This window comes from Dromiciops gliroides, chromosome 1 (assembly GCF_019393635.1).
Source record: "Dromiciops gliroides isolate mDroGli1 chromosome 1, mDroGli1.pri, whole genome shotgun sequence".
Lineage (NCBI taxonomy): Eukaryota > Metazoa > Chordata > Mammalia > Microbiotheria > Microbiotheriidae > Dromiciops > Dromiciops gliroides.
This window is the reverse complement of record NC_057861.1, coordinates 755478861-755490353: the sequence shown is the minus strand read 5'-3', so window position 1 is coordinate 755490353 and position 11493 is coordinate 755478861.

The window sequence follows — 11493 nt, the reverse complement described above, 5'->3', positions numbered from 1 at the left end:
TCTGTGACGTCAGCCGTGCGGTCTAACCCCATTTTATCTGCATGACTGCTAGGATTGAGTGGGAAACTTGAGACTCGCAGGACTGAAGGGACAGGCCCAGGGTCATACACACTTAGTGAGCCTTAGAGGCAGATTTGGAACCCAGATTCTCTGGCCCCAAGAGAGGCATTGTGGACCGGTGGAGAGCGCGCTAGCCCAAAAGCCTCCAGGAGGTTCCAGTCCTGCCTGGACTCTGTGGTGCGGCCAGCCTCGGTGAAGGGAGCGCCCTCCCCTGGGAATCCTCGCCCTCCCTGTCCCGCCCTCCAGCCGTGGGGTTCTGATCCCAAACTGTAATTTACAAGGATTAACCTTACCACGTGTCTGGCACTGCGCCCCCGGTGATGGGGTCCCTACCCTCGGGGGCTTACAGACTACTGGGGGGAGGCAAGAACTTCTCAGAAAAGTAGCGCAAGACACAGGAACGATCAGAAGGGGCTTCCCGGAGGAGGCGCCCGGTGGTCAGCATGGACTTCTCGGAGGAGGTGTCCGGAGCAGAGACTCGTCTCTTTCCCTTATGCCTTTAAGGTTTCTTCAGCGCAGGGGCTACTTTCTCTACCTCCCCCTCCTCATCTTCATAACGTTTCTGCCGCTCTGTCTGCATCCCTTTTTCGGGATCGGTGAACCTTGGGTCACCCTTGTTTTTATAGACATCTCACACCCCAGCAGAATTCAGGTACCATGAGGGCAGAAACTGTGGGTCGTACCTACCCCCCAACACTTGTCCCCACCCCCACCCCCCGGCCGGCCCCACATCTACCTCCCCTGTTAGAGCCTCATACTGAATGAAGGCGAACGGGCTCAGTGTGAAGCATTCATCACCTGCGGTGCAATGAGATTATCTGCCCCTTCTGAGAAGACTCGAGTAGGAGCCTACAAGACTAGACGGATGCCTTTGGACTGGCCTGGGTTCAGTGAGGTCAGGGACTTTGCCTCGGTTCTGTTTGTCGCCCAGAGGAACCTGGCACTCCATAATACCTTATGTGTTTAATAATTTAGCTTTCCCATCGAGTACCTCATTGGAGCCTCCCGAGAACCCTTTGAGTGGGACCTATTTTGGAGATGGAGACCTCAGGACCCCAAAAGAGAATAAGTTGTTGAGGCAGTGGGGGTGGGGTGTGTGTGAAGTGTGTGTGTGCCACAGGGCACAGAACCCATGGAGCTCCAGGCCTGCCCAAGTCTATAAGACCTGAGCCCAAATCTGACGTCATGTGATGTTGGACACGTCACTTCCCCTCTGCCTCAGTTTCTTCAAATGTAAAATGGGGATAATGATAGCACCTACCTCACCGGGTTGTTGTGAGGATCAAAGGAGATCTATTCACCCAATACATGTGTCTGGGCATGGACCAGAGGCTCATAGATCAAGGTGAAAGGACCTTTATGGGGCATCTAGTTTGACCCCTTCCTTTTGTAGCTCAAGAAACTAAGGCCCAGAGAGTTTGAGTGATTTGCTCCAGAATACACAGGAAGTAGGGAACAGAGCTATGATTTGAACCCAAGTCCTCTGACTCCCAAGATAAGAATGCTTCCTACGGCACCAGGTGGCAACTTTGTAAGACTTGTAAACATGACTGCTATTACTTTCTGGTGACGTAGGAAGAATCGTTGCTGCCTAGACAAAGAAAGAAGGCTTTGCTTCAGATGAAGAAAGTTTGATCAAGAAATTGAAGACATTAGGGGCCTTGGGAGTGTGTTCATCATAGCTGCCAGTCGGAGTTTGTGGCTTCAGAAATCTGCCTCATCAATCATTCTCCTCTCTCTGTCTGCTGACTCTCCTGAGTCTCTGTCCATTTCTATTTCTCTCTAGCTACTTAACTAGTTTCTTACCCGCATTCTGTAAACACTCAGGTGTAAAGCAGTTTGGGTCATGGTTGACCCAGCCAAAGCCTCAGCTTGTCAGCCTCTAGTTTTCTTCCACTACCAAGTTCCCATGTCACTTTTCAATCCCTTTCAGTCTTGTTTCTAGCTGGCCATTCACCTGTCTGGCCCCCTTCAGATGGAAGTGCTGCTGAGAGCTTGGGACTTCCACTGGAGACTGTGCCATCATTGTGAATGATGGGGCACTGAAGAGAAGGTCTCTAGCCCAGTTACCCTTGGTGCCTGGCAGTAGACACAGCTTCATGACACAGGGCTTTGAGAAGGGACAAAAGTTACAAATCCAGGATGACTCCGTTTTGATGCTGCTGTGAAAACTTCCCCCAGAGTACTCTGTGTGCTTTTCTTTTTAGCTCAGTGTCTTTCCCGTAAATTCTGACATATGAGCTTTTTGACAGTACTATTTTCTGTCCTTACTTCTGCTTGTATTTTACCCTCATCCTTTGTTTCAAAGTTTTCTAGATCTTTTAAAAAATATCATTCCTCTCTTCCTATTCTTTTGTTCCATTTTTTGTCTTCTGCACACACATTTGAGCCTTTTGTAAAACTACAATTTATGTGTAATGTGGTGAATTACAGAGGGCTGTGAGCTTTCCTACTATTTTTCACAAAGCTTATAGTCTGTTGGGGATGCTCACAAGATACTGAACAACCTGTCCAGTAATATAAATGCTCTTTACTCCTCCAAATCCCTCCTAAAACCCCATTTTAGGAATGGGGTCTCTAGAATGTTCACCAGTTCTATTGAGTGATATACTAGCTTGACTTGTGACTTTAGACCACAAAAAACAGCCAGCCTCAGGGGAAAACATTTAACTGCTGGTATCCATCTTGGCAGAAAGGCAGCACAATTTAGCAACTAGAGAGCTGAACTTGGAGCAAAGAAGACCTAGGTGCACATCTACATCTCTGATGGGTACTAGCTCTGTGATCATGGGCAAATCACTTCCCTTTTTGAATATCAGACAATTAACTCCAAGACTTATTTGCTAAGTTAAAATATGGTGGTTGTCCTTCTGGGTGGAAGGAGTTCTCATACCAAGGAAATCACAGATTCCTGACATATGGATGGGGAAATACCACTGTGGCACCGCAGCAGTGACTAAAGTATATTTTCTAAATGATCTTCAGGGTTCTCTCCATCAGTGAAGTTGTATAGCCAAGGCCCATGGTACTCTTTCACTTTGCCCCTATTTCAGGAAGAGCTCCAGGCATGTTTGCCTTCATTCATCCCTTGAACTCACTCTCTGGACTTCTATTTTATTTAGATGCATCTGCTTTGAGTGAACTGCGTCTACTGGCTGACTAAGAAAGGTCAACACATTGGTGGAGGCTCATAAGCCATGATTTTTTGAGGGGATATAGAACCGCAGAGTATTTTGAATCTGAGATAGCTTTACCTAGGGAATCCACTATGTTAATGGAAGGTTCTTCCAAGTGCTACCGTTGTGACTTGGATACTTGCAAACAAGGCATCAGTCTTGGGACCCTTTGAACAATGTATGCATTGTCTCTAAACCCTTCGTGTTACTGTAGTGTCCCTGGCAGTGACAGTTGTATGTGTCATGCAAAACAACAATGGTAGTTGCTGAAGGGGGTGGTCCTTAGGATTCCAGAATCACAGAATTTCACAATCAGATCAGAGTTTGGCCCAACCTGAACACGAGCAAGAACCCTTCTATAACTTTGTTGACAAGTGGTCATTTATTATTTGCTTGAAAACTTAAAGAAAGGAAAAGGAGCCCATTATCTCCCACTCTACTAGAGATCTCCCTTGGGGTTGATGTGGATCCATTAAAGGCTACTTCTTGGGTCTGATCTAGAATGTGTCCTAGAATTCCATTAGGAATAGAAGTCAACTTGACTGGTCTCATCCCCCCCCCCATTCCCTGACCCTTCTTTATCCATAGCATTTGTAACTTTTCTTAGCTCTTTGGTGGTCTTCATGTTTTGGACACTATTCCTGCTCTCTTCTTTCTTATTTTTTCCCTTTGAGATCTGATCCACTCCCATAGCTTCAGAAATCACCTCTAGGGAGATGATTCCCAAGTCTCTAGTCCTGACTTTTACCATGAGCTCTGTGTTGTTTAAAATCTAAATTGTGGGTCCTAATCTGCCCCCCACCCCAGTCTTGGTGGGGAAGCTGGCTAAAATCATTGATAAATTCAGCAGGAGTTTAGGCTTTTAAAAATTTATTAAGATATATATTATAAGTTAGTGAAGAGAGAGAGATTGAGAACAGATTCCTTATAGCATGGCAGTTCTAGCTTAGATCTAATTTGGTATAACCAGAGAGAAAGAAATCAATTTCCTTTCCTAGCAACCCACGTGAAATCTCTCACCACCAAACTGATGTCCCGAATGACAAGGGGGACTCCTGTTCTTCCTCTGCCACCATGCGCCTCTTCCTCACCAAAAACCAACTTCTTCTGTGAGCGAGTGTCCCCTTCCTAGTTCCTTTTTCCCTCTCCCAAAGGGGAGGTCCTTCAAGCTGGTTGGTTGAGAGTGAGCTCTTGCTGACATCAGTCAGTAGTACAGCAACCCAGGGCGGGCCAGGTGTGGCCTCCATCCAATTATCCTTAAGTAGGTACTTAGTTTCTCATTCTCACCCAATTCAAACAATACTAAATCAATCAGGTAGGGCCCCTGGGCGTCTGCCAAATTCCATTATTTTATCACAGCTCCCATCCTATGTCTCTGGCTGACTGCTGGACCTAACTAGAGGGAGGTCCTGCAGTAACCATCATTCTACTTTGTCATCTAGACCTGAAACTTTAATGATTTTCTTCACTCTCTCTTCTTCCTCACTCTCCTCCCCTCCAAACCAAACATCCAACCAATTGCAAAGTCAGTTCATGTAAGTCTTTCCAGGTTTTTCTGAAATCCTCCTGCTCATCATTTCTTATAGCATAATAGTATTCCAGCTTGTCTTCCAAAGTAATGAGTTCCTTGTTTTTGGAAATATTCAACTGTTGGGGATTCTGCAGGAGTGATTTCTGTATTTGGAGGTGGCACTTGTCTCTAAGCCCAGTGAAGACAAAGACTCTGCAATGATACTCTACTACTCTTTGATTGTTTCCTTCTTCTTCTTTTTGCAGGGCAATGAGGGTTAAAAATGACTTGCCCAGGGTCACACAGCTAGTAAGTGTGTCAAGTGTCTGAGGCCAGATTTGAACTCAGGTCCTCCTGAATCCAGGGCCAGTGCTTTATCCACTGAGCCCCTAGCTGCCCCCGTTTCCTTAATTCTTGGCTGGTCTCATTTCCCAGTAGTTCTTAGGAGTCTGTCATCATATGTTTGAAATGCCACTAACCCCTCAATTAAATGAGAGTGATGTGTTGGCCCACATCAAAGGGTTGCAGTCTAATTCCTGCCTCTGCTACTCGCTCCATGGTCAAGTCACTTTCTCCTCACTGCATCTTAGTTCCTTTATTTGAAACACGAGGCGATTTGGCTACATGGCCTCTAAGGCCTCTTCTAGGACCTTAGTCTTTTATGATTCCATAGTTAGCTAATGACCAACATGTCCATTAAGGGGAGTGGACTTTGGATTGCATTGCCATAGAAAGTTCCCTGTCCCCATGCAGCTCATTGCTTAACGTCCTGGGAGTTTGGTGCCTTGCTGGCACTGGCCGGCGTGTGTCAGAAGTAAGACATTCGAGTAACCTGGTCACATGGAATCTCTTGTTCTGGGATGGCCCAGTTCTATAGAACTCTATTTCGTTAGTAACAATAGAGCAGAGCATTCTGGTTTATTCAAAATCTACATATCTAATCATGTACTGAAGGACCGGCTGCATCTTCTATCCTTGAGCCAACCTAACCAATTTTCAGGGAGCCTCTGTCAAAGTGATATATAAAACATTTACAAATGTACCTCAGGGCAGCTAGGTGGCACAATGGATAAAGCACTGGCCCTGGATTCAGGACAACCTGAGTTCAAATCTGGCCTCAGACACTTGACACCAGCTGTGTGACCTTGGGCAAGTCACTCAATCCTCATTGCCCCACCAAAAAACCCAAAACCAAAATCAAAACCAAAATCAAAACCAAAAACAAATGTACCTCAGACCACAGTGTACCTGGGTCTTGGGCCAGGGAGGTACCATGTTCTCTCCCCTGTCGTTTCCATTACCCCATTTTTCTTATACCCATTGTTCAGTGTGTGCCTCATGTAATCATGTCTTCCCGAGTGCTTTCAGTCACTGACTTGACTCTGATTTCTAGTTTGAAAAATGATTGAAAAGGTGCTGAATGGGGGCAGCTAGATGGAGCAGTGGATAGAGCACTGGCCCTGGAGTCAGGAGTACCTGAGTTCAAATCCGACCTTGGAAACTTGACACTTAATAGCTGTGGGACCCTAGGCAAGTCACTTGACCCCAATTGCCTCACTAAAAAAAGAAAAGAAAAAAAAAAGAAAAGGTGCTAAATGGGTGGCTATCACCTCTGGAGTACCATGGGCCTGTGGCTCCTAAGGAATGACATCTCTAATTTATAGGCAGAGCTGGGACGGTGGTGCCTATATGCTTCATCACTCCGTAGCCACCCACCCTATGTGTCCTTTTCTTTCTGAAGCATCAGCGTTGCTGAGGGACATATTTCAAATTCACACTGACAAGGGCTCCAGGTTTCTTTATAGGGATTTTATAAAACTCCATTCCTTTGAGTGTGGTGAGTCATCTCCAGCTCTCTCCTGTAGGCCTGTTCTCATAAAGCTTTCAATGTGTGAGTGGAAGGGGCTGGCAAGGGAGGGTGCATGTCTGGGTGAGTTTGTGAGCCAAGGTCTGCGAGTCACGAGTGTGTGTGTAGCTGCTTCAATTGAAATGCCAATGTCCTATCAGTCTCTGTGCAGAAATTTACTGTAGCAATAAAATGGAAGCTCTCTTCTGTGTGCTGGAGTGAGCTGCTCATGAAGCTCAGTGTTTGAATCCTCCCCGACTCACTTCCATGTCTCTCTTTGCTTGTATTGTGTTGTGTTGTTGTATTGTGTTCTCAGGGCATAGCCCAGTGCCTGGCACATAGTAAACATTTAACAAATGCTTGTTGAATTGACAGCCCCGTGTAACCCATTGTTAAGTCCTTTTGTTCCAATCCATTCCCTTTTCTGGTAATGTGGACCTTCTATGTGGGTCAGGGAAGACTAGTCCCCTGGAAACTACTTTTGTTGAGGGCAAAGGATTGGGTTGCGACTTGATCTTAGAAGAAGAACTTTTACTTTAGGGGGAAAAGCTGGTTTTTTTTTTACCATGTTGGAAAACACAAATGTGGTGGCTGTGGTGAAGGCAGAATTTCCTTTTCTGACCAACTCATTAGATGGTGGATATGTGGGGATGTGAATCATAGCTTTAACAGCAACTTTTGTGCTGGGGGAAGTCGAGGGGGATGGAGATATAAGAGGTTCACCTAGGGTGAGGCTATCAGGGTATAAAAGGGGCATTGCCAAGTTTCATTGGTGCTGAAGGGCTGGTTGTTAACACTGAGTCCAGAGCAAGGGATTGGCATTTAGATCTGCCAGCCACAGGAGGGAGGAAGTGTTTCCTGAATCAGGGAACCTACCTACTAGCAAGGGTAGGTTCAGCAAGGGAGGAGATTGAGAAGGGGGTATTGCCCACCCTGGGGCAAAGCACTATTGGCCCCTCTTTAGGTTTAGCTTTGTATACAGCTAATGTAAAGAATTAATTGTGATTTGAGTTTCTTTTGACCCCATCTTTTGGCTAGAATTAAAAAAAAACAAAACGATGTGTGCACTGGCCAGGGCTCAGGCATCAATCACACCTCTACACCGGTGTGGTGCTCCACCCACTGGCTGTAGCCGTCACCATGGCGCTGGCACCTCACATCATTACCACTCGCTCACTCCTACATGGACCTGGCAAAATGATAATGAATGGAAGCCCAGTGAGGGCAGTCATGTGACTGTCAGTCAAGTGCTGCCAGCTAATTAGCTTGGGACTGTGTGTGGACAGCCTGGAGTCTGCTGGGAAGGAGAAGGGAGAAGATTTGCCATTCTGGCGTTTGAGCTGGAAAGAGACAGGATACAGCTGTATGCTCTGCTGAGCCCCAGGTGGTGGTGTGATTCAGGTTATATTATTTTTCTTCCTCCATTCCCTTAATTCTACTACTCTTACTTGTGTTTTTAAGTTCGTTCTTGTTAATAAATCCTGTTCTGTTTTTGAAAGAGGTTGTTAATCTCCTTCCTTGCCCCAATATTGCAGCAAGCCGCCTAACTAACACTCCCCAATTAGAATTTGGCCCCTACACTGGACACCCAGTGAGCAGGAAGAACACACAATCCCTTTCAGCATGCTAAACTAGTTTTATGCCTTGGTTAGGGCAAAAAGGCTGCAAAAGAATGCTTTTGGAAGTAGTTATTAAACAATAGCAGCCTCATTGTCATTGCATGTATTGGAGAATGTTTAGCCACTTCCTTCTTTCCTTCCTTTCTCTCTCTCTCTCTCTCTCTTCCTTCCTTTCTCTTTCTTCCTTCCTTTCTCTTTCTTTCTTTCTTTCTTTCTTTCTTTCTTTCTTTCTTTCTTTCTTTCTTTCTTTCTTTCTTTCTTTCTTTCTTTCTTTCTTTCTTTCTTTCTTTCTTTCTTTCTTTCTTTCTTTCTTTCTTTCTTTCTTCCCTTCCTTTAATTCTCTCTCTTTCTCCCTCCCTCCCTCCCTTCCTTCCCTCCCTTCCTTCCCTCCCTTCCTTCCCTCCATTCTCTTTTTCTTTTCTTCCTTTATTTCCTTCTCTTTTTTGTAAAGGATTTATTGTGATCTGTAAGTTACCATGGGTTTTACAAGGCCAAGCCTTGGAAGAAATTAGTTTGTATCCTGTTAGGGCCAAATTTAATATAGGGAGAGTTAATTGGGTGGCTTGGTATAATATTGGGGTTCAGAAAATAATGAAGGACCTCTAGGTCCAAAGTTTCCTCTCCCAAACTGCCTTTTTTAGTTATTTCTCCCAGGCTAATAAGAAAGGAGATTAACAACCTCTTTTGCACAAACAAATCAAGTTTTATTAATGGGAATAAAATATACAACAAGGTGAAGTTAATAAAGCCAGGGACAAGGGAATAGGGAAAGAGAAAAATGGATAAGCTCCCTGGCTCTAGCAAAGACTGATTCAATGCCCAAACTTGCTTCCAGCTCAGCTAATTCAAAGAGTTGACCTTGTTTCTATTAACTCACCACCTGGGGTCCATAGTTTCTATGGGAGTCAGCTGTGTAGCCCCTCTCCAGTCTGCTCTCAGAAGTTCACCAACAGGAGAGAGCTCCTCTGAGAGAGCTTTCCCTTTTCTACTTTTTCTCTCCCTCCCCCAAAAGGGAGGTCCTTCAAGTTGCATGGCTGAGTGGCCCCTTTGCTGACATCAGCAGTATAGTCACTCAGGGCAAACCAGGTGTGGCTACAATCTAATCATTCTCAAGTAGGTACTTAGTCAGTTTCTCATTCTTACCCAATTCAAACAATACTAAATCAGGTGGGACCCCTGGGCATGTACCAAATTCCATTATTTGATCACAATTCAAAAGAAACCAGACTGTATGCAAATTTAAAATGAACTTGATTTTCCTCTGTGTGTTTTGAGTGCAGGGAAGAGAGGACCCTTCTCTATTCCACCAGTCAGATTCTTCATTCAGCTCGAGCCCATATTCATTTGCAGGGCTTAATTACTGTTAATTTAGCTACTGTTTTACAAATCCAGAGACATGTTGTAGCAAGACACTATAGACCATTGCTCTAGGCCCAAGTGAATGCTGGTTGGGGTCAAAGGTTGTCAAACTTTTTAGATTTGCTGTGGGAATGGAAGGGCACAAACATTAATTGTAGATCTATGAAGGCCTATTCTTCTGCATGCAAGAAAAATAATTGAGAACATTTATTCAAAAGGAAATAGTAAAATACTTCCACTTGCTCATTGCCATTGGATTTTTTTTTATATATGATTAAGCTGAAAATATGGGGAAAGTTGGTGAAGTTTCTACAAGGTTCCATAAGGAGGGGGCATATCCCGGCCTGGGAGACAGTATGGTCTTTTGGATACCATATTCCCCAGAATTCTATAGCAGCGTGCCGCAAAGATGGTGCCCCCTAGGAGGCCAGAGTGAGAAGTACATGGGTCAGAAGAGAAAGAAAGGGGAGAAAGACATGGTCCCAGGGCTTCTGAGTTCCCCTTATGCCACACCCCACTTCTCAGTGGTTTTCTACCTTAGATAATGCTCTGCCAGCCCTGGGATGCTGAATGGGGTGTCAGGGTCAGCTATAGTCCACCCTTTCTCCTCCAGATCTCTCTGTGAAATCTCTTCCTTCACTAGTGTAAAGAATTAATTGTTAGGGGCAGCTAGGTGGCGCAGCGGATAGAGCACCAGCCCTGGAGTCAGGAGTACCTGAGTTCAAATCCGGCCTCAGACACTTAACACTTACTAGCTGTGGGACCCTAGGCAAGTCACTTAACCCCAATTGCCTCACTTAAAAAAAAAAGAATTAATTGTTATTTGAGGTTTTTATGACCCCATCTTTTGGCTAGAATTAAAAAAACCCCAGCACGGGGGACAGCTAGGTGGAGCAGTGGATAAAGCACTGGTCCTGGATTCAGGAGGACCTGAGTTCAAATCCGGCATTAGACACTTAACACTTACTAGCTGTGTGACCCTGGCTAAGTCACTTAACCCTCATTGCCCTGCAAAAAAAACCCCCAAAACAAAACAAAACAAAAACCCCAGCATGCACACCAGCCTGGGGCTCAGGTGCAGCACCTCTGCAAATGGCACGGTGCTCCACCCATTGGTTGTAGCCATCGCCATGGTGCTGGCACCTCACGTCATCACCACATGCTGACACCTACATGGGTCTGGCAAAATATAATGACTGGAAGCCCAGGGAGGGCAGTCATGTGACTGTCAGTCAGGGCTGCCAGCCAATTGGCTTGGGGCTGTGTGTGGTCAGCCTAGGGTCGGCTGGGAAGAAGAAAGGAGGAGTTTCACCATTCTAGCTTGAAGCTGGAAGGCAACAGGATGCAGCTGTGTGTTTTCAGCTGATTCCTGGGCAATTGTGTTATTCAGGTTGTATCATTTCCTTTCCCCCATTTTATTTCCTTTCCCTTAATTCTTTGTTTTTGTTTTTTGTTTTTTTTTTCGGGGCAACGGGGGTTAAGTGACTTGCCCAGGGTCACACAGCTAGTAGGTGTCAAATGTCTGAGGTCGGATTTGAACTCAGGTACTCCTGAATCCAGGGCCAGTGCTTTATCCACTGAGCCATCTAGCTGCCCCCCTTTCCCTTAATTCTACTGATCTTGCTTGTGTTTTTAAGTTCGTTCTTGTTAATAAATCTTGTTCTGTTTTTGAGGGAGGCTGTTGGTCTTCTTCCTTGCCTCAATATTGTGGCAAGCCACCTAGCTAACACTCCCCAATTAAAAATTGGTCCCTACACTAGTATGTGACTTCCTAGCAGAGAGACTGTTTGCAGGGCAAACCAGTCCCTAGGGCTCAGCAGATGGCAACAAAATTACCCTTTCAGGGCCTGCTAGCTTAGTGACTAGTTACCATAGCAACCCAGCAGCAGGACTCCCCCACCCCCAGCCCCACACACGCTTGGG